We start from the raw sequence: 24,546 nt of genomic DNA, 5'->3' as shown, positions 1-24,546 counted from the left end.
TAGTCTTTTCAAGAGGTCAATTTGACCCTAACACCCAGGTCTCAGTGTTTTCCTAAGCAAGACACCACTGTTGGCAGTCCTCAGAGACATGAGCAGAACACATGTTCCACAGATTTCTTGAAATCAGTTTCCCCTCTGTGGACAACAAAGATCAACGATCTTCTTTAGCCCAAAGGGGAATGGTTGTTTGTGGCGTCACGCCACATGTGTTAGCATCTTCTCTGTCCTCCCTGTGCTTTGGATACGGGACTGTAATCTTGTGGAACATTTATATTACACAGTGCCACAGTCGATCATTTAGAAAATAAATTTTACTCCTACTCTTGCACGGCCCCTCAGGTGACACATCACCTAGTCACTACAGCCTGCATATTCATCTTGTCTATGTCTTTTTAAGCCACGCAAAACCCAAAAAATATCATGAATCTAAAACTAAAAGAAACAATTCTCATTTCCTGGCCCTAGAACTAAATGCATTTTTTAACCCAATTTTGAACCAAGGCTCTTTTCTAAGCTCTCTTGAATCTATCTAAAGCAGAACCAAATCTAGTTTCCTGATTATTAATCTGGAACTAAACTAGAATTTTATTTTATCTTATTCTATGTATGTATGTATTTATTTATTTGAAATGGAGTCTTGCTCTGTCGCCCAGGCTCGAGTACAGTGGCATGATCTCAGCTCACTGCAACCTCCGTCTCCCAGGTTCAAGTGATTCTCCTGCCTCAGCCTCCCTCCTGCCCAGCTACTATTGGGATTACAGGCACGCACCACCACACCCAGTTAATTTTTGTATTTTTAGTAGAGACAGGGTTTCACCATTTTGGCCAGGCTGGTCTCAAACTCCTGACCTCAAGTGATTCACCTGCCTCAGCCTCTCAAAGTGCTGCGATTACAGGTGGGAGTCATTGTGCCTGGCCTTAAACCAGAATTTTTAAAACTCTTCTCTAGCCTGGGTGACACAATGAAACCTCATCTCTACCAAAAAAAAAAAAAAAAAAAAAAAAAAAAGCCAGGCATAGTGGTGCACGCCTATAGTCCCAACTCCTTGGGAGACTGAGGTGGGAGGATCATTTGAGCCCAGGACACCAAAGTTGCATTGAGCTATGATGGCACCACTGCACTCCAGGCTGGTCAACAGAGCAAGACCCTATCTCAAACAAAACAAAACAAAACAAAACAGAACTCTTCTCTAACAAAATGTGCCCCAAACCAACCCTTCATGCCATTTGATTAAAGCAGTTATGAAACATCCTGGTGTCACATGCTTCTTTTGGAGACAGTGGGGCATGGAGGCCTGAAAACAATTTGATATTACTGCAATAAAAAGTACAACAGTGGTGGAAGATGGAACTTTAATCCACTGCTCAAAGTTTAGTCAGTGATCTGCAATAAATCAGACTACATATCCTCAGTAGTAATATGCCTCATTTGGGTAACATCAGAAATAGGTCATGAGTCAACACCAGGTAAGTCCATCAGAGGCCAGACACAGGCAAGAGTAAGGATCCAGTGGAAGTTACGGGCTGGGTGGGCAGGAATGAGCCAGGCAGATTATGCAAGAGGCCAACTGAGGCAGGATTCAAGAGACTGGCTCAGGAACCTGGAAGCTAGCAGGAAATTGAGGAAGAAAGAATACATGGTAAGAAAGTCATCAAAAAAGGATCAATGTCCAAAAAGACCTTAATAATGATGGGACATTCTCTGGTTACTGAGAAGATGAGAGCTGAATGGCCTAGCCAGGATAACTTAGGCTGAGGTTCCAGGAGATGACTGTCACAGTTTTCTAAAGTGTAGCCTAACCCACAACTGGGCTTCTGGAAAATATGTATACCCCATATATAGCATATGCATTTGCATGCTTTTGTATGAATGAGTTCCTGCAGATCTGAGGTATAGGTTTGCTATTATTTTCTTATATGTATGATGTACAGCTCACTCAGATAAGAATAAGTCTTGTAAGATAATGTCTCTAAGTGCTGCTCTATTCACCATAGCAAAGACATGGAATCAACCTAGGTGCCCATCAGCAAATAATTGGGTAAAGAAAATGTGGTACATATATACCATAGAATACTACACAGTCATAAAAAATAATGAAATCATGTCCTTTCCAGCAACATGAATGCAGTTGGAGGCCATTATCCTAAGCAAATTAATGTAGGAACAGAAAACCAAATACCACACGTTCTCACTCATAAGTGGGAGCTAAAAAATGGATACACTTGGACAATAAAGATGGCAACAGTAGACACTGGGGACTCAAAAAGGGAGAGCAGAGGGAGGAGGGCAAGGGCTAAAAAACTACCCACAGGGTTTCCATCCTTCTACTTATGTGACGGGATGATTTGTACCCCAAACCTCAGCATCCCACAATAAACCCATGTAACAAACCTGTACATGTACCCCTGAATCTAAAATAAAAGTTGAAATTATAAAAAATAAAAGAAATGCTGCTGATCTGGGTTTTTCCCCCTTTTGACATTAGACTCTTGACTCTGATAATCAGAAAAATACCACCTGGTATTTCTCTTTAACACTACTGGAAGGGTTCTTTAATCCTAAACTTAATACGGGTAACCAAAGGATATTTTCAGACCAACATGAAATCTAATCTTCATGCATCTCCATACCCAAGCATAACACACATGCAGAAGGTTCTGATACCAAGCTGGCTCAAATTCGCTGAGGAGCAGCTAAAGAAAAGTTGTGATGTCATTGGGATCCTTTTCTGGATGTCTCACATATTCTTGTCCCCAAAGAGGGGTTTGTCCTACACAATTATTTTTCTGGAATCACATTTCAGATCAAATCTCCTACCTGCTCAGAAAGAAGTCAATGATCTCCCACTATCAATTAGAGAAAACCCATACTCTGGTATACCTTTGGGTTTCTTTTCCACTATCACCTTCCATAGATCTTTCATATTAGCCATGCAGAGCTACTTGCTGTGTTCAGCCAGATCTCACTCACACTTTCCCACCTGTATGCTTTGCTCAGGCAGTTCCTCAGCCTGGAATATCCATTTCCCATTCTGTTCCCTGGGTTTAAGTCCTACCTATCCCAAATCATAAGCCCTTCGCTTGACTATTACTAGTTCCTAGCAGCTGAATCCCTTGAATTATAATTTGCAACACTACTCCAGTAACTTTTCTGCATGCCCTGCCTTTGGGTCAGATGATCATACTCAATTCACTCCCATTTAGTTTTGAGGAATTTGTCAATTGTACAGCACTCTCAGGGAGGAGCACTTAACATGTGAACAAATGCCAAAATGAGAGTGAAAGAGATAATACATTTTTACAATTGTTTGAAAGTGTTGTGTTTTGAACATGTCAAGTTAGGGACGTGTCTCAATGACACACACATCTCCACTCAAAAATTCAAAACTCAAAAAGCATTCTTCCAGATGGAGGAAGAATGTGACTTCAGGGGAAAAGTACCAGGAAGTTTTTAGGGGTGATGGAACTATTCCATAACCTGATTATGGTAGTTGCAACCCAAATCCAAAAATGTGTTAAAATTCATATAACCGAACACAAAATGAATGAAAAAGCCCATTTTACTATATCATTTTTTTTTATTATTAAGTGTTTTGCCAGAGAAGTTAACTACACTTTATTAGCCATTATTTTTCCGGAAACAGGGTCAACCAGGGTCTGATTTTTCATTCACTCACTCCAAGGAGATAAACAGCATTTGTTGTGCATTGGGGAGAAAGAAGAGGGGGCTGGGAGAAAGAAAATGTTTTATGCCAAACAATACTGTACAGTTTTAAAACTTGGGCCCTTAGTATATGTAGCACCAGACTTAATTTGCAATTTCCTTTCTCACATACCTTAAAACAAGACCTTAATACAAATATAACATACAGATTTTATATACAGCTTTTCTTCACCTGACCTAGACCTTTATATTTATTTTCATTCATTATTTCTTATCTAATTAGTTTAGTTATTTCAACTAAACCTGCTGCAGGTGATGCAGGCAATTTGTTTCAGAGCCATAAAACTATACGTGCTTTTATTGTTACTACAGGTTTCCAAAGTATGCAGTAATTTCATCATTTGCCTGACATGTTTTATCAGGTTAATAATTCATTTCTATATTATTCATGGTTTGATGACTATGGTAAAATCTAGATATGTGAATGATACATTTTCTAACATAGTATCTTTTCTGTTGTTTCTTTACATTAATCTAATTTCCATCCTCACCTAATTCTATAACAATCCTAATTGAAATCCACAAGGGGTAGTTAAAATTCAGGCTCAACTGAAAAAGGATTTAAGTGAGTTCTTAATGGAACCCAGAGACCTGCCAAATTTAAAAGCTGCCTAATCCCTAGCCAGGTTATAAAAGACTTTCAACAGTAGAAAGGTGCAGCCCAGAATCTCCGCAGATCTTACCATGCTCCATGGTGGCCAGGCCAAGTTTTGAGATTTTTGTTGTTGGTTTTGTTCTTTTTCTCTTCAAAAAAGCAAAAACAAACACAGTGTAAAAACTTTCCTCACAATAACTTCCTAAAAAGCACTTTTTCTCAGCCAGGTTATATACATTGTATGTTTTATGATATGTCTCTATTTTGCATAACAGCCATTAAGGTGCAAAATCAACAACAAAAATGATGAAAATGTGGAGTTTGGAAAATTCTTAGCAAAATGCTCATGCAGAATTAATTTCTATACTTAATTAATATACCCTTTGCATATGAAGTCACTGGGCTTTAGAAGGATAAGATTCTAACTTAAATCTCAAAAAATAAAAAAGAAAAAAAAGTTTCTGATAAAGATGAAATTATTACCTCAGTTCTCTGCTTCATTTAAAATTGCTTTAATGGAGGGCAATTTGACCTAGGGAAAATTTAACACTGGCCAGCCTAAAATCAAAAATCAATATACAAAAATGGGGGAAGGGCAGCGTTTTCCAATCACTCACATCCAAACTTTCGCAGCTTTAAAAGTACTTGACCATTTTCTCCAATTCTGGCACAGTACTTTTCTTTCTCGAGGAAAGAAATTTAATGGTTAGATACAAGAATCCTCTTCCGTGACAAATAATTGTGTCTTTCCCGGATTTCTTCTAACAATTTCTCACTGGAAATTTTTAGATAGAAAGTTTGAGGAAATTCCTGCCCAGAAAGGAATATAACTATGGAAACTTTAAAACTCAGTTTCACAGTATACCATGCAACTAATCACCACATACAAACAAGAGAGAACTTTCTTTAGTCAAGACATTGCAGTCATATAAAGCACAATGATGAATCATCATGGTAAAGGAGAGGTTATATTTGGGGCCTCTTTTCTGTTGTTGCCACCCCAGATAGCTAGCACACTGCTCTGTTAGAGAATATGAGACTCAGTCATTGTCAGTTCAGAAACCAGCCATGAAGCGTGTCCCATGTCCATCACCTAGAAGGAACCACACCAGGCAACAGAACTGAGAGGGGTTGTCTCGTTTGATTCTCTTTTCCAGCGTTCTGCGTGTGACTGTCACTGGGTGATATGGTTTGGCTGTGTCCCCACCCAAATCTCAACTCAAATTTTAATCCCCATAATCCCCACATGTCAAGGGAGGGATCTGGTGGGAGGTGATTGGATCATTGGCAGTTTCCCCCATACTATTCTCCAGATAGTGAGTGAGTTCTCATGAAATCCGATGGTTTTATAAATGGCAGTTTCCCCTGGGCTCTTCTTTCCTTCCTACTGCCTTGTGAAGAAGGTACCTTGCTTCCCCTTTGCCTTCTACCATGATTGTAAGTTTCCTGAGGCCTCCCCAGTCCTGCAGAACTGCGAGTCAATTAAACCTCTTTCCTTTATTAATTACTCAGTCTTGGGTAGTATCTTTATAGCACTATGAAAACAGACTAATACACTGTGGGGGTGCCAAAATGGTTTCTTCTGGCAGACTCTTATATTTTCTTAGCCTGACAACAATCATCTCATTATTACTGACCCATTATCATAAGAATAAAGCCCGCTTTAAACTTTGTTTCCCACAGAGGTGATGGATTCGTGCAACTCCATGCAAATTCTCCTGGGCTTATTTGTGAGTAACTGGTAGAGAAAAGGCATAAGCTATGGCCAAAGAACAGGGCAAAACAGGTGACCTGTGTGGAGATCAAACCCATAGTCTCGTTAGCACATTCTACACCTAACCGCTCTGAGAGGCCTCAGGGAACTGAATAGAAGATAACAGTACTAAGACTCGGTCATCAAGAAAGACAAGGAGCTGGGGAGATGAACACAAATGAATAGGTACTTGATGTGGAGAGTAACCAACTATGTCTTTGGGAGATAACATGGATATTAAACAGATGATTCAATCTTGTAAAGTATATAATAGTTCTGTGAATGTTAAAATCTTTGTTTTTGAAATTAAGTCAAGAATTAATCATATAGCCATTTTAAATAAAACACACACACAAACTCTGAAAGTGTCTTTGCCTCAACTAACAGCAGTTAGAACACTTTTCTAATTACTTAATTAATAAGGAACTCAAAATTAACTTTTAAAACTAAACTGCTAGAGTTATTTTTATGCCTTGATGTTTATATTTCAAGCAAACAAGTCTTTGGACATAAATTTTCTTTTGGAATTGCCTCGGTTGTCTGCTTTGTTGTGTCGGCATGGTGTTGTTGAAAGGGAACTTGGTGATTCTCCACTTCAACCTTCAACTTTTTTCTTTTATTGAATGAGAGGACTTGGATGGCTATGCACTCTGGTGAAGGAGGACCAAAAGCTTGAGCACAACATCTGACTTCCAAGCTGGTGCTCACTGCACTACAGCAAGCTGACTGCACTGATTTATAGTAAATTAACAAAAGAGAGGGAAAAGGAGATAAATCTATCCTTTGACTTGACTACTATGAGAATGTCATTTTATTCTCTCACGGTTTCTGTAACTCAGATCACAGATAGATCCATCCATGCCTGTTCAGCTTGAAGTCAAGAATATGTGGCAGTTTACTTGAGAAATAGAAGCAGCATCAAAATAGATACTGGAAGTGTTTACTTTACAAATAATATCTTAAGTTAAAAATTGAATAATAGCTGGGGATCCATAGTCCTTTAGCTCAGTCATCCCTTCAATGTTTCTGAGAGGAATGCATGTTCAGAAAGGAAGACCAAGAAAATTCACATTTATTACCCAGAGACTTTGCACCAAAGCCCATGATAGTTCCACTATGTCAAGGCCAGAGAAAGATCAAGTGGCCTCTTACCCCTCTATTGTCCCAGCCTACACTGAAGTCTCCTCTTCATCTTATCACTCTGATGACAATCAAAGCTTAGTCCAAGGAAATGTGCTAAGGGAAATGAAGGCAAAGCAAGAATTTGCCTGTGCGGCCTAGGACTTGTCTAACTTCCTTCCACAAGGCCTCTTTAGGAAGGAAAAGTCTAAAACAAAGCCAACACAAGTTCAGACCCTCAACTCATTCTCCAATTACACCAAAGCTCCACAGCCTTGTACCGTGGGCCAATATCCTTGACCCTGATTCATTCTTATCAGATCTCCTCCCCTTGACTTGCCCTAGGGAAGAAAAAGCAAATGCAAAACCTTGTGCTCCCACTAAAATCAAATCCTGCATTGAACTCTGTATAGTGTAAACACATTCCAATGGAGACCAGATTTAAATAGAAGCCTACACGCTAGACACCCAGCATCACCTCCCCACAATTGTAATTGATAGAAAGTATCCCTGATTGCCTTCAGACAGCCATTTGCTTTTGCTCAGGCATAGGAGATGAAGAGCATCTACCCTCTCTGCAAATATATAATAAAATCCTTTACCTGATCTGAGAACCCTGAATTTTTGTCCTAATTTTCTCAGCCCCCAGAACATCCATTTGAAAGTGGGAAAAGAAATTTAGTTCAAACCACTGGGGAAAAGAAATATAGTTTAAACCACTGAGGAAAAAAAAAAGACAACAGCAACAACTACAACTGCAATAAAAAATAAAGCCCTCTTATTCCTTCTCTTGGATTGCAGTTTACTTTCAATCTTCCTTTGTTAGCCTTAGTGTATTTTGGCCTCTGTCTCCCACAGGAGTTCAAGCTCCCATGATACCGTGAAAGACTAAACAAGGAGCAATAGTCAATAGGGTCAACAGGTGCCACTTGGTCCAGAGGGCATTTGGCCAGGTTTCGTCCTCCCCTCTCACACAAACCCACTCTTACTTCCTGAAACCTTTTTCCATTCATGCTTAGATCCATTTGGGGGAAATTTTCTGAGTAAAAACTGGATTGCATCTCGTTAGGTCTGGTGGTTCTTTGCTTGACAGGGAGGAAAGCCAATATATAAATAGTCTCTCTTTGCCCATTTTCTGTAAGAAAAGTTATTTTTTGGCTGGGTGCAGTGGCTCATGCCTGTAATCCCAGCACTTCAGGAGGCCAAGGTGGGCGGATCACCTGAGGTCAGGAGCTTGAGACCAGCCTGGCCAACATGGTGAAACCCTGTCTCTACTAAAAACACAATAATTAGCCACATGTGGTGGTGGGTGCCTGTAATCCCAGCTACTCAAGAGGCTGAGGAAGGAGAATCGCTTGAACCTCAGAGGTAGAGGTTGCAGTGACCTGAGATCGTGTCACTGCACTCCAGCCTGGGCAACAGAGCAAGACTCTATCTCAGAAAAGAAAAAAAGAAGAAAGAAAGGTGATTTCTCACTTTACAAGCTCCACCATTGTAGAGTAAAAGCCCATATGGTTTAGGTTCTGTGTTTGTATGGGTCATGTTGGCTCTGTGGCCCACCAACGGTTGCTGCCATCTGAGGGAAAGGGCAACTTCATTATTTGCCCTCAAAATGTTGTTACAGGTGGACCAGATTTTGCCTCTTGCAGCCCCAGAAGAGCAAGAAAACTTCATTTAGATTTCACATTAATGATGGATAGCCACTGACTCAAGTGTGGGACTAATCATATAATGCAATCTGGACATTATTTGGAAGAATTGAATCCTTGAATCCAGCCTATTCACACAAAGAATTGTCTATTTCCCTGTCTGATTCATTGGCTGCCATTACTCACATGTCTCAGAAGAGTTATAGTTTAACAAACTTTTTCGATTTGTGAGATACAAGTACATTAAAATCACCAAGATGGCCATCTTTCCTAAGAGCTGAAATAACCCTTTTTACCCCATTGGTAGACTCTTACCCATTTTCAACTTAGGGGAAAATTTCTTACTGGCTGCCCTTTTCTAAGTGGTAGAGCTGAGAACAGGACCCCAATTTCCTGGCTCTTGTGTTCCTCTTGGTTTTAGAATTACATACACACTTTCGGTGTGCCTCTTTGGCTCCAGCTATGTTATTATTACCTAACAATACTCCCATTAATCACCATGACAGATGAAAACCAGCCCTGGTCGTGTTCTCTGAACTCAATGTCAAACAGTCCCAATGCTAATGGAGATGACGCCAGCCATGAATTAGCTCTAAAAGCTTCTGTTTATCCCTCCACCCCTTTTCTTATTACTTTTCATTGCAATGCCTTTTTCTTGTCACAAGACTCCATACTTCTATATGGAACGACTCCTCGTGGAATTCTGAGAAATGGTTTTCTGTTGACAGACACCATATAATGATGATAAACGATGGACAAGTCAGCAGTCTAAAAACTGTTATTCCCCTAGCAGCACACTTCCAAATACATGGAGTATTTCTACAGGCTTAAGCAGCAGAACGCTGCAAACCTGGAAAAAATTCTCCATTCAGCCTCCTTTCACAGACTAAGGAAAAGAAGTGATACTAAACAGAAAATGTAAATCACCTGTAAGGTAATACGCCCCAAATGATGCCTTAAAGTGTTGAAGGTACATAAACAGTTTCTTTACAAAAGAGCTTTGTCCTGATTTAACTATGAATGGGAATGTTGGTTCTCCTTGCTTCCTCTGAATAAATTACAGCTTGTAGTAAGAGTGCTACATAATAGTGAATGTCTTCCTCTGGAAAGATGCATATACTTTTTAAACTTTTAGTTGAAAGCCATTTAACATCCTACCTCTTAAGAAACTACTAGATATGTAATTCCTCACACCTAACAGGTTATTAGAAGAAAAAAATTGTATATGATAAAGATGCATTTTAGCAGCCCAGAAAAGCATAGGACAATTAATTAAACTTCCTCTACAGCTCACATTGAAGGATGCTAAAAACATTTCAAAAGATGGCATTTCATAGTCTTGTTGGATGAAAATTTTCTACTTCACTGATCCCACTGAGAGAGAAAAAGAGAAAGTATCATGAAAGAGGAAGAGGACACTCCAAAAGTCGCTGCTGCTGTTGCTATTGACATCACTATTGATATCTTGCTATTGATTGATTCAGGTACTAAGTACCATAGCCAAACACAGCTTTGAGGTCCAATACAGTAGCCACTAGCCACATGTGATGATTTAAAAATTAAATTAATTAAATTAAATAAAACGTCAACTTCAGTTTTTAGTACAGTAGCCACATTTCAAGTGTTCAGTAGGCACATATGACTAGGGGCTGCCATATTGAATAGTACAAATGAGAGAACATCATGAGTTCACTTGAACAGCACTGGCAGAGAGTAATCATTTATTTATCCACTCTGTAAACAGTTGTTGAATGCAGTGGTCACCAAAAGAAAGTTTGTGCACTCAAGGAATTTACGTTCTACAAGAGGCAGACAGACAAGAAACAATGAGACAAATAAATGGACAAGATCATTTTACCTAGCATTAATTAAATACAATTAGGTGATAGGGTAGACAATTGACTGGACTGGAGGTGGGGTGGAGATGGGGGCTAGTTTTAATTTTTTAGTTTAGTTTTAATTAGGTAGCCACTGAAGCCCTCATTTAGGAGGTAACAATAAGCAGAATGTCAAATGACAAGAAAGAGGCAGCCATGGAAATCCAGGGACAGGGCATTCCATTCAAAAGCAAAAGAAAGTGCTCAGGCCTTAATGTAGGAAGCATCTGGAGCACTCAAGGGACAGGAAGAAGGCAAGCTGGCTGACATGTAGACAGATGCATGGTAGGAGGTGACATCAGATCTATCAGCATGAGCTGGGTCCAGTAGGGCCTTGCCAGTCATGAGAGAGGGTTCAGATTTTATCCTTCAAGGAACCAAATTATCACTCCCTTCAACCTCTCAGTTTAGAAAATATGCTTTGAAAAATAACTCATTCTGTTATTTCTCACCAAAAGAGATTGCCCACTGAACTATATACTTAAAAATTATAAAGATGGTAGAACTTATTTTAAAAAAAAAACCAATTACCATCAAAAGCATGGACAAGATTTGCAGGCAACTGCTGCTAGGAATAATCAAGCCTTATACTTATTCAGCACTTGCTCTGTAAGTTATGCAGAATTTTATGAACATCTCATGACTTCCTCTAACATCTTTTAAGTATCAGTATAGTTCATAGAGAACGAGTAACTACAAAAAATAAAAAATAAAAGACAGAGTGAATGGCTTAGAAGCAAACTCCACACCAATAGCTCAGTGCTTGACATTGTACAACTCGCAAGACCACCCAGAAAAATAGCAGAATCACCCTTCCCATTTACAAGAGAAAATACGATTATTTGCTTCAGTTAGTAACAAAATAAAAATAGACTCATATATTTCAGCAATGGAAGGAAACCTGTCAAATCCCTTTTTTACAGTTGAGGAAATTGAAGAGAAAAGGTAAGTTACTTTTCATTGGCACATGGCAAAGGGTTTTCTACTATTATGTAGATGAATTAATCATTTTTAAAATGAGGTAAAATGGTTTTATTCATGAACTAAGCAAGTACACGTGCACGTTAGGGATGAAATTGATTGTTCAAAACTCTTTCATGAGCACACTCTCTGTTTCACCTTTTGTTCTGAGTCTGTGAACTCAGATAGTACTCTCATACTTTGGCAGACGTGAGGCTGCCAGACAAAGTGCTCTGAGAGTACAGGTAAGTGTGAGAGGATAGAGTAGACACCAAAGGGACCCCTGGATTTCACCGAAATCTCAAGGAACAGAAGATTCACTGGGGACACAACTGCCTGTTGGTAAAGAGCCGATCACTTTGTCCCCAGTGAATCTTCTGTGTTTCTCACAGTTGGAGGTGTACACAGGCAAAGGCGATCCTTATTAAAATCTTCCCAAGATACACAGACGAGTCCTGCCTACCACTAATCTTGGCCTCCACAAAAAATGGGGGTTTAAAAAAAAAAAAACATGCAAAAGTGAGTTTCTACCTTATTTCTCTTTTCTCCTTCTCTCCTGACAGTGTCTTGCACAATCAAACCTCAATGCTTCCTTCATTTTCCTTTTCAACAGAGGGGCTAATTACTGTTCAACTTTTAGCATACTTCTTACACTGGCTATTTCTTTTTTCAAGCATTTTATACAAAATGCCCAAGTTTGAAATTACAGAAACCTAAAGTAAATAAGAAATACTTTTTCTGCTTTTAAGAAACCTTGTTCTAATTAGGTGGTTCCTTTTTAGGTCCAGATGCTAAGTTGGAAAGTTTTTTGTTGTTTTTTTCCCTGAAAGAGTAAGATGTAACAAAGTTACGATTTTTGGAACATTTTCTATGTCTGAGTCCTTGTAATGTTTGTTACCCGGCTACTGCTTGTGGAGAATGAGCTGAAAGAGATTGTGGAGGGTACATGGTTAATGACTAAAGTAACAAGACCTAAAAGACAGGAACCCTGACCCTTCCACAGGCTAAGTGGCCAGGCCGGGTCATAAGGTAAGACGATCATGTCTTCAGGCTTCTGGTCTCCCTCACTAAAACAAAGATGACACTGACCATTAGTTAATGACTAGAGTGATGTTTGTGCACAAAACACAAATTAAGATCTTTAGAAATATTATGAAATAGATAAACACATCAACTGAATTAGCTCTTCCCACTTCTTTGCAAAATATAATTAATCTCTTCTAGAGAAGCCATTAGGAACCGTAAACATGATCTAAGTGAGAAATCATAGATTAGGGGTGAAAAAACATAAAGTGTTGATTGCTCAATATTTCTAGGGAAGGGTACTGGGCTGCAGAGAGCCAGATGGATTCCAGTTAGGACTGACTCTGGCAACTGAGGATTACTGCCTGTTGGTAAAGAGCAGACCAAAAGAGAAGCAGCACCTCAGTGGAAATCATACACATGTGTATGATGTCAGACCCAGAATTGGAGTGGCCAGAGACAGCAGACCCCCAAAATCTAAATAGATTATATCCACAGACTCTGGACAAAAACAGAATAGCCCACATAAACAATCAACCCTCTAACATATCTAACATACTCAGAGCAATGCCACTGGAACTCTTGAAATGGTGAGAGAAACACAAGCTGTCTTGCTATACATAATTTTATCCACAACAATTTATTATTTTCAAAAAAAGATGGCCACAGAATGCACCTTACAATAAGTCCAGTAGAAATCATCCCTTTTTTTGCAAAGAGTACCTAGTGCTAATAATCCCAAATTAAAATGTATGAGCATAATGAACAGTCATCATCATCATAATATATCTTCCATCACAAAACATTTCACCAAAATCATTCTTGTCACAAGCCCTAAAATCCTGATGTCTGGACAAAGACATAAAATATAGTCTAGTCCCAAGTTTAATATTTTCTGCAGAGGATGTGGTTTTATTTGTTGTTAATCCCAACTCTTGCTGGAACACACTTTTCTAATTCGTCCAGATAGTTGTCAACATGTTGCCCAAGTTGCCCTTTCCTTCCTGGGCTGCTGTTCCTTGTGGTATTTTGCAATAACTCATAAATGACTTGCCTTGCCACTATCTCTGCTCTAAAAAGCAAACTGCATTTTTCTGTCTGTTTTGGAAAAAATAAAAATTTTTCAAAATAACAGAGCCACCAGATCAAAGAGGCCTGATCATGTACACAAGCCCAAGAAAGCCACTCCTCACTGAGTCAGAGTTATGAATGAACAGCTTTGGCAAGTTCCCTTTGCAATGGATGTGACAGAACACAATGAGACATGTTCATCTCCTCAAGACTTTTGTGTGTGGGTGTGTGTGTGTGTGTGTGTGTGAACACGGAGATATAAGATTCAGCCAAATGCATAACCCTCATACCTTATAAGATAATAACACTTGAGATTTCTAACTTCTACTTGGAAGATGTGTTTATTTACAGAGAAGACACAGAAAGATATTCTAGAGACAGAGAAATTCGGGCAACAAATATGTCCTTCCAGCTTTTATAATCCCCCCACCAGTCAGTACCTTTTCATGTATGCCAGAGAGGCTCTAGCATGGTATAGAAACGAAGAGAGAAAGAATACAGATCTGCCTGATGCTGGGACGGGTCAAGAGGAGAGTCTCTCAAAAACTGAGAGGAGTTTCCATGAATTCCAGTATGAGAATGACCTCTGGGGCCAAAAGTGTTTCAAACCTTCTACAGCTGAACTCCACTCCCTTCCTCACACAAACCTCTTCAGAATCCCTGCCTGTTCCCATCTGACCTTGACAGTCTGCCTCTGACAGTCCCAGGTTCTAAGTACTGTGCTTGGTCCCACTGGTGGATTCTCTTCCTACCTTACTTTCATATTCAGCCTCCTCCCTTGGTAAAGTGCTTCATTCTTGCCCCTGTATATTTTTTTACTAAATATTTATTGAGTACCTACCATGGTCAGTTACTATTATGTTAGACGCTACTGTCAGAGCCATAAAAATAAAACTCTTTAAGAAGCCAACTATCTATTAGGGGAGGAAAATAAGTTAATAATTACTTGAATGAAAGACAGAAAAAAGTGCAATTGAAGTGGGTAAAAGTGATTTATTCCTACTGGGTTAATTTGAGCATTTCTTGGGTAGTGATTGGCTGAACTTTGACAGATAAAGAGAATTTTCATTGGAAAAAAACATGAAGAATGAAGGACATTCCAGACTGAGGAAGGAGCATCGGCTCTTAGCAAAATAAAGTGCCAAGAAATGTCCACAAGTCCAGGAAGGGTGGAAAATAGTGAAATGAATGGATAAATGTAGACCAGGAGATTTAGGGACAGAAGATGGAGAGCCTCAGATGTAGGCTCAAGAGATGTGGAGTCAGAAGAATGAACACCAGGGTGCTGGTGCCTATATTAAGAATAGTTTGGTGAATGATGTCAAGTTCTGTAATGGAAATGTTGAATTTGAGCACAGGGTTTCTATTTTTTAAAAGCTCCAGAAGGTAGCTGAAATTCTGGAAGTCACCTTCATGGAGATAGCACTGTCTGAAGGCAACTGGATGAAATCAGAGAAGCACACTTGGCCTGTTCACTGTTGGGTCACAAGTAACCAGCATAATTCCTAATGCAGATTAAGTAATCATTAAATATTTATTTAATCAATAAATGTAATATAAAAGAAGTAAGTAAGCAGAGGTTGAATATTGAGGAAGACCTCAATTTATCAAGGAAAGGTCAATGAAAATAGAGGGGAGAAATTAGTAAAAGAAATATATGAAGACTACAATATCTCAAAAACCAATGAAAGAGCAAATCTTAAGAACAAGCAAATGTATTCAATCATTTATTCAACACATTTTTTGAAAAAACAGGGTCTCACTGTCACCGAGGCTGTGGTGCAGTGACACAAACTCAGCTCACTGCAACCTCCACCTCCCAGGTCCAAGTGATTCTCATGCCCCAGCCTCCTAAGTATCTGAGATCACAGGCACAGGCCACCACATCTGGCTAATTTCTGTATTTTTAGCAGAGATGGGCTGGTCTCAAACTCCTGACCTCAAGTGATCTGCCTGCCTCGGTCTCCTGAAGTGCTAGGATTACAGGCATAAGCCACCATGCCCAGCCTTATTCAACCAGTATCAACTCCTCCTCTGCATGCCAGGTATTATTTTGTGTGCTGGGGACACAGCAGAAAACAAGACAAAAAAGAACTCTGCTCTTAGAGAGCTCACTTTCTAGACAATAGTTAGCAATGCTCAATGCTCATTGCTTCTGGAGATGTTAAATGGGATAAGAATAAACAACTAGTTACTGGATTGGGCACTTAGAGGACTTTCAATAGTCAATCTTCAGTAACCTTGAATGAGTAGTTTAGTGGAACAGTGGCAGTAAAAGTCACATTTACCATATCTGTTTTTGTCTTTGTTTTTGTCTTTTTCCATTAGCTTTTGAAGGCAGGAACCAACCCTATTCATTGTTGGACTCACACAATATCTGGCAAACAATGCTTGGATGCATATATGAATTAGCAATAAGTGATTAGAAAATATGTGTTTGGTAGTGAAGAATAAGCCCAGAATGAACTTTTAACTCTATCTATTAAATGAACTAGAAAGATAGGCCATTACCTTTTAAGTTTTATTGGTCAGAGTTTGGTTCAAAAAAACCAGAATTCATTTATTTTAGTCCAGGTTTTAGCAGAAAAGCAATGCCAGTATAAGTGATATGGAATAAGGGAATTATTAAAGCGACTGACCTTACGCAATTATAAAAACTGCTAAAGAATTCAGTGGAAGACTGTTACTGCCCTGTGGGTCTGGTGCAGGCCACCTGAAGTTATAAATCTGTGGAATGGAAAACAAAGAAAAGGTGAGTGAAGTAGGGGAACCGAGAAAGACAAACTGTAACCTGTATCTGTCTCTCAGCATCCCCAGTCTCAATGGGGATGTGCAGAATGCTGGCACACTTCACCACAAAGCTGTAAACACACTGACCTAAGATTCAGAGAAACTGAAGGAAGAGGTCTGACAGGAGCTAGGAGAATTTGGGCCCAGTGGCTGCCTCATGTGGAGGAGCAGCAGGTCCCTTGTACCCTCCACCAGGCTTCAGAGTGTAATACCTGCTACTACACATCCACCTTCCAAATCTTACAAATTTCTTTTGTAGCCAGCCCCAGCTTTATCCTACCAAAACCCATACAGGAGATAAATTCTGGGAAACATAGTTCCAGCTTAGTCAACACATAACAAAGGCATTGCAGTCTGCCCCTTTTCTACATACCTCTTTTAACTATACTTACCTCCCAAATAAAAATAATAACAATGTCATGCCTCTACCTGACATCATACAACTCTCCTCCAACCTGAAACACTGATCCTGTTTGTATCAGAAATATTTGAAGCCCCTTTATCTGTCATTTGGTGATGCTCCTTCCTTTTCTACTTGAGTCATACTTCCCCCTTTGATATTCCATAACTTAGTAAGATACAAGGTTAGGCCAGACACAGTGGCTCACTCTTGTAATCCCAGCACCTTAGGAGGCTGAGGCAGAAGGATCACTTGAGCTTAGGAGTTCAAGACCAGCCTGGGCAACACAGGGAGATGTGCCTATGGTCCCAGCTACTTGGGAGGCTGAGGTGGGAGGACTGCTTGAGCCCAGGAGGTCAAGCCATGACTGTGCCACTGCACTTCAGCCTGGGCAACAAAGTGAGACCCTGTCTCCAAAAAAGAGAGAGGTATGAGGACAGGTGGTAGGGAAATGGAGGAGGGCAAGAAAAGAATTTGTTTATGTGTGTGTTCATATCAAAATAAGAAAGAAACACTCATTATGATGCTTTTATTGCAACTAGTCATATGGTCTTAGCTGATATTTATACTTTTCTTCTTCCATTATCCATTCCATATTCCTTTTGCCTCAGCAGACATCTCAGCTCAGACATATTTCTCCTTGCTGTATGGTTTAGCAGCAACCCTCAACAAGCCAGAATCAATCACTCCGGTCAGTATAGCATCCTCCCTCCTCCCCCAACCACTGCTTATTCATTTGGTGGTATGAGGAGCCCAAGTGAACAGAGGGCAAATTCAGCTCCCAGTTTAAGGGAACCATGGGTGTATCCCCTGGAGGAAATCTTCCTCCTTTGGGAACTAAGTCTTCTATGTTAGCGGAATACAAAGTCACTGAGATGGGAAGCAAAATTTTCACTAGTAAAACTCTAAGGTTAATAGTAAGTGGAGCTACTCTTATTTCCAATCCTTGATTTCCTGGATATATAAATCCTGGTTATGGACAGAAAACACCATATAGATTAGGTGTTGCTTTATAGCAGCCACATAAGGTGTTCCCACCCAACTGGCATGGTAACTGAATCTTCTTAAGGCCACTCTACCATTCTATCTGGCCAACTGCTTGAGGGTGTTGGGAATTTTCTAAGGCCAGTGAATTGCATGAGCAGGAACTCATTGCTGCACTTTACTGGCAATAAAGTGAGTCCGGTGGTCAGAAGTAATATTGCGTCAAATACTATGATGATGAATAAGGCATTCTGAAAGTCCACAGAGAGTCATTTGGGCAGAAGTAGGAAAGGTAAATCTGTATCCAGAATGTATTAGTTCATTCTCATGCTGTTTTGAAGAAATACCCAAGACTGGGTAATTTATAAAGAAAAGAGATTTAATTGGTTCACAGTTCTGCATTGCTAGGGAGGCCTTGGGAAACTTACAACCATGGCAGAAAGCAAAGGACAAGCAGGCAACTTCTTCACAGGGTGGCAGGACAGAGCGAGCACAAGCAGGAGAAAAGCCAGATGTTTATAAAACCATCAGATCTCATGAGAACTCACTCACTATCATGAGAACAGCATAGGGGAAACTTCCCCCATGACTCAATTACCTCCTCCTGGTCTTGCCCTTGATATGTAGAGACCATGGGAATTGCAATTCAAGAAGAGATTTGGGTGGAGACACAAACCTAACCATATCATTCTGCCCATGGCCCCTCCTAAATCTCGTGTCTTTCACATTTCAAAATCAATCATGTCTTCCCAATAGTTACTCAAAGTCTTAATTCATTCCAGTATTAACCCAAAAGTCTAAGTCCAAAGTCTGATCTGAAACAAGGCAAGTCCCTTCTGCCTATGAGCCTGTAAAATCAAAAGTAAGTTAGTTACTTCCCAGATACAATGGGGTCACAGGCATTGGGTAAATATACCCATTCCAAATGGAAGAAATTGGCCAAGATGAAAGGGCTACAGGCCCCATCCAAGTCTGGAATCCAATAGGGCAGTCATTAAACCTTAAAGTTGCAAAATGATCTCTTTTGACTCCATGTCTCATATCCAGGGCACACTGATGCAAGAAGTGGGCTCCCATGGCCTTCAGCAGCTCCGCCCCTCTGGCTTTGCAGGGTACAGACCCCCTCTTCTCTGCTTTCACAGCTAGTGCTAGGTGTCTGTGGTTTTTCCAGGTACTTGGTGCAAGCTGTGAGTGGATCTACCATTCTGGGGTCTAGAAGACCGTGGCCCTCTTTTCACAGCTTCACTAGGCAATGTCCCAGTTGGGACTCTATGTGGAAGCTCCTAACCCACATTTCCCTTCTCCACTGTCCTAGCAGTTCTCCATGAGGGCTCTACCTCTGCATCAGACTTCTGCCTGGACATCCAGGCATTTCCATACATCTTCTGAAACCTAGGCAAAGGTTTCCAAACCTCATTTATTGACTTCTGTGCACCTACAGGCCCAACACCATGTGTAAAGTGCCAAGGCTTGGGGTTTGCACCCTCTGAAGCAATGGCCTGAGCTGTACCTTGGCTGCTTGTAGCCACAGCTGGGATGCAGAGCACCAAGTCCTGAGACTGCACAAAGCAGCAAGGCCTGGCCCATGAAACCATTTTTTCCTTGTAGGTCTCCAGGCCTGTGATGGGAGGGGCTGCCATAAAGACCTATGACATGTCCTGGAGATATTTTTCCCATTGTCTTGGTGATTAACATTTGGCTCCTGATCACTTATGCAAATTTCTGCTGCCAGCTTGAATTTCTCCTCAGAAAATGGGTTTGTCTTTTCTATTGCATCATCAGGCTGCAAATTTTTTGAACTTTTATATTCTGCTTCCCTTTTAAACATAAGCTCCAATTCCAAAACATATCTTTGTGAAAACATAAAACTGAATGCTTTTAAGAGCACCCAAGTCAACTCTTGAACATTTTGTTGCTTAGAATTTCATTCTGCCAGAAACCCTAAATCATCTCTCTCAAGTTCAAAGTTCCACAGATCTAGGGCAGAGGCAAAAAGAGCCAGTCCCTCTGCTGAAGCATAGCAAGAGTCACCTTTATTCCAGTTCCCAACAAGCTCCTCATCTCCCTCTGAGGCCACCTCAGCCTGGACTTTATTGTCCATATCACTATCAGCATTTTGGTCAAAACCATTCAACAAGTCTCCAGGAAGTTCCAAACTTTCCCACATCTTCCTGTCTTCTTCTGAGCCCTCCAAACTGTTCCAACCTCTGCCTGTTATCCACTTCCAAAGTTGCTTCCACATTTTCAGTTATCTTTACAGCAGAATCCCCCCACCTTGGTACCAGTTTACTTTATTAGTCCATTTTCATACTGCTATAAAGAACTTCCTGAGGCTGAGTAATTTATAAAAGAAAGAGGTTTAATAGACTAACACTTCAGCATGGCCGGGGAGGCCTTAAGGAACCTTACAATCATAGTGGAAGGCAAAGGGAAAGCAAGACACCTTCTTCACAAGGTGGTGGGAAGCACTAGTACAACCAGGGGAAGTTACAGATGCTTTTAAAACCATCAAAGCTCATGAGAACTCACTCACTCTCATGAGAACAGCATGGGGGAAACCACCCCCATGATTCAATTACCTCCACCTGATCCCACCCTTGACACATGGGGATTATGGGATTACAATTCAAGATGAGATATGGGTGGGGACACAAAGCCTAACCATATCACAGAGTAAGTATATATTCAAGTGAGAATGAGTGCTGCCCCTTCCACAGTTGAAGTAGTCCAGTGTAGTCAAATTGCCAATAGCCAGATGGTCCCTGGAGAATTCTGCCATATTGAAGGCTAGATGTTGTTCTCTACTGTTGCCGGCTGGAAAATCTGCTATTCTATAGTTGCATTCCCTTTAGTGCATGGAAATCTGTGTTGCTGAGACTATACCTAACCTCTATCCTTGCTGCTCTGGCCACTTTATCCATGAGCACACTGAGCAAGGACAAAGGTGGCTGGGGAGAACCAAATGGAAGTTCACCAAACTTGTCTACCCGATTACTGAGTTCACACTGACTAAGGCTGCTCTTTGGCGAGCATTCATACAGGACACAAATATATTAATGTTCTGCCTACTTGGAAAGATCTATCCACATATCTCTTCCCCAGATTGCCAATTGTGTTCCTTCTGAGTCTTTGAGAGTCTAGTCAAACCATTAATCCTCATCCATTAATCAGGACATCTCTTCGTCCAGGCCAAATGAGCAAGTGTGTACAATAATCGGTGTTCAACTGGGAGGCCTTCCCTTCACTGCTGTCCTTCAAAGCCAGCCAGAAATAGGGTTATAGAACTGTCAATATCCACATTCAGGTGATGCCAACATATCATAAAAAACCTTCTAAAAACTAGGCCCAAATTTTCTAGCCAGCTTAAGTAGAAAGGGAATTTTATAAGAAGTTATAAAATGGCTTGCCAAGCAAATGGGAAACTTGAAAAGACAGACTCAAGGCTAAGCTTCCAGGAATGACAGAACCAGGCCACCAAGGAAGCCAATACCTCTGCCATGACCAAAATGCTATAAAATCAGGAAGCCTCCAGGTGAAATTGGAAATCATCACTTTAGTTAGTGGACACAGAACCACGCCACCTTTGTCACAATCCATTCCAGCAAAATGTATCTTCTATCCTCTGCCTCCCAATAGCCATGAAGCCAGGAATAAGACACTGGAACCTCTACTACAGTTACTACAGAAAAATCAAATACCTCTATGGCTGTTCCTTGCCATGAAAGAAACAGAAATGTGAGTCTGGTCTCATGAGATTTCATTTTATTTCCATTTTCCAAATCTCATACAGGTACCTCTAATTGACTGAACCTAAATTACATCCAGAACCCTGGAAAATGGAAAATGTAGGCACACTGAGTTTATGCTAATGAGGTGACTCAGGGTGAGGCCCCCTAGATAGCCTCAGAATGGGGCTGGTCACCAGAATGACCAAGTAATTAGAGGGTTGGAACTTTCAGCCCCACCTCCCAATCTCCAGGAAGGCAAAGGGTGGGCATGTGCTTAAACTCCATACAAACTCTTGAATAACACGATTAGATGAGCTTCTGGTCCACCAAAGAAGCCCATGGAGTTGCTGCGAGGTAGCACATCCTGGAGAGTGCCTGGAAGCTCTACTGCCCTATCCATACTTTGCCCTCTGCATCCTTTATAATTAACCAGTAAATGTGAATGAAGTGTTTCCCTGAGTCTCGTGAGTCATGCTAGCAAATTATTGAAGCAAGGAAGGGGTCATGGAAATCCCCAATATGTAGCCGGTCGATCAGAAGTACCTGGATTTGCAATTGGCATCTGAAGTGAGAAAAGTCCTGTGACACTGAGCCCTTAAGCTGTGAGGTCTGCACTAATTCCAGACAGATAATGTCAGAATTGAATTGAACTGTGGGACACTCAGCTGGTGTTGGTGAGGGAAAAACTTGCACATCTGGTGTCAGAAGTGTTCTGTGAGAGAATGTGGAGAAACACTCCACAGTATGCAGTTTTCTCAGAGGATGTAAGTCACTCCTTAACTTAGAAACATCCTAAGCAACATGACCCTCCTGCTTTCTCTTCCTCCTTAGATGTGGGGTGGGAGTTATGAGTTGAGGTCCAGGGCCAGAAGAGAGAAGCAATTTCGATCCTATGGCACCACATGAAGAAAGCTTTCTTGGAGGGTTTCTTGGAGAATTCTGTGTTCTGCCTAACACAGAATTTTGTGTAATCAAGAAACAATTCTTTGTGTGTTAAGCCTCTGAGGTTAGTAAATACAAAACGTTGTAATTTTGTCTATTTTGACACAGATACGGATACGCAGTTGTAAAATGCTGATGTTTAAAAAAAATTAAAATAGGTGACACTGGTGGTCAGGCAGCAGGCAGTGAGAAAACTGATATGAGAAGGTTTAAAGATAGTCACTGTTGTCACCTTTGGTAACTGTTGCCTGCAGTAAACAGGGAAGTAGACCATGTACTTAATGAACTTGGTGGCCTAAGGTGGAAGGGGTTAGAAAACAGAAATTTAGTAATATGTGTTAGTTGTTATTGATTGTGATTGACAAGAAATTACAAGAAATAAATGTACTCATGAAGGAATTGCCTGGTTTGCAAATAAATATTTCAGAAATGCAGGTGGTGTTGCAAAGTTGGAAAAGTCTACAGTTTTTTCGACCCCAGATTTTTTTTTCCCAGAAATATAGAAGGATTTTGAGAGTCCAGAGCCCAAAGTGACACAAAGCAAAGACCAGCCTAAGAGTATGGTACTTTGTAGAACCTTTCAGGAAAAAAAAAAAAAAGGAAAAGAAAAGAAACTCAGAGCAAAAATTAGTGCCTTAAGGATGTGGCCTTCTCATCCATTTCCCAGCTGGTGACCACCATCACACAGAGAGAGAGATAGATGGGGTATTTGTGAAAAGCAAAAAAGTCAAGTACATTTGAAAGTCATGGCTCAAAAAAAACTTAGGTAGGGTTACTCTCCTATACAACTGACTAAAAGTAAATAGATGCTAATTAAGTAAGTGATAGGTGCTGAATGAGGGTAAGAATGTATTTTTTAATGTTCTAAATAGGAAGCACAATAATTAACCTAACCTTTTCATGGATTCTACGTCCAGAGCACCAGTTCTCTATTTAACCCAGGTTGAACGTTTAAGTGATTACAATTTCTCCTTTTATGCAGATAATGAATATCATCAGTGTGCAGTTACCCACCCTCCCCTCCCCTATGACAAGGATTGAGTTACTATGTCTCCTGCACCTCTGATTAGCATGTGTGAAATAGAAATGTAAATACTATACTTCAGATATATTATGAGTAAAATAGGCCTCATCAACTGGCCAAAGACCTCAGCCGCATGCGTAATATTGCTTCTGCTGGGTGCAGTGGCTCATGCCTGTAATCTCAGCACTTTGGGAGGCCGAGGTGGGCGGATCACTTGAGGTCAGAAGTTTGAGACCAGCCTGGACAACATGGTGACACCCTGTCTCTACTAAAAATACAAAAATTAGCCGGGCATGGTGGTGGGTGCCTGTAATCCCAGCTACTCAGGAGGCTGAGGCAGGAGAATCACTTGAACCTGGGAGGCAGAGGTTGCAGTGAGCCGAAATCATGCCATTGTACTGCAGCCTGGGCAACAGGAGCGAAACTCCGTCTCAACAAATAAAAAAATAAAAAAACAAACAAAAACATTGCTTCCAAGTGAAAATGTACACTGAGAACCAAATATCAATCTGCAACAAATTTTGCAAATTAAATCTTTTGGAATCCGTGCCTATTCTAGCTTTCCAGCTAGAAAAGAGGGCAGAGAGAAGAGGTCCGGGACACGTGCAACCTGATGGTTCAGATAGAAGAAAGGAGTCCCTTCCTACTGATAGGAGCCACAGGAAGCTAGACAGGAGTCAGGACAAACATGGCATATGCAGAAACTGGTGATTAAACTGACGCATTTATAAAGCAACTTGGTTTTGAAAATGTGGCAAAATACATAGGAAGGCGAGCGAGTCTCCATCTCATCCAAATCTGGGAACTATAGACATATTGCCTTTTGCAAGACCCTTTCTCAGGGGCAAGTTAAAAAGTTTGATGGTCTCATAGAGAGGATGTTACTTGGAATCTTTACTGTTCAACT

This window comes from Theropithecus gelada, chromosome 5 (genome assembly GCF_003255815.1).
Source record: "Theropithecus gelada isolate Dixy chromosome 5, Tgel_1.0, whole genome shotgun sequence".
NCBI classification, from domain to species: domain Eukaryota; kingdom Metazoa; phylum Chordata; class Mammalia; order Primates; family Cercopithecidae; genus Theropithecus; species Theropithecus gelada.
The sequence above is the reverse complement of the archived record's forward strand: the minus strand, read 5'-3'. Positions refer to the sequence as shown.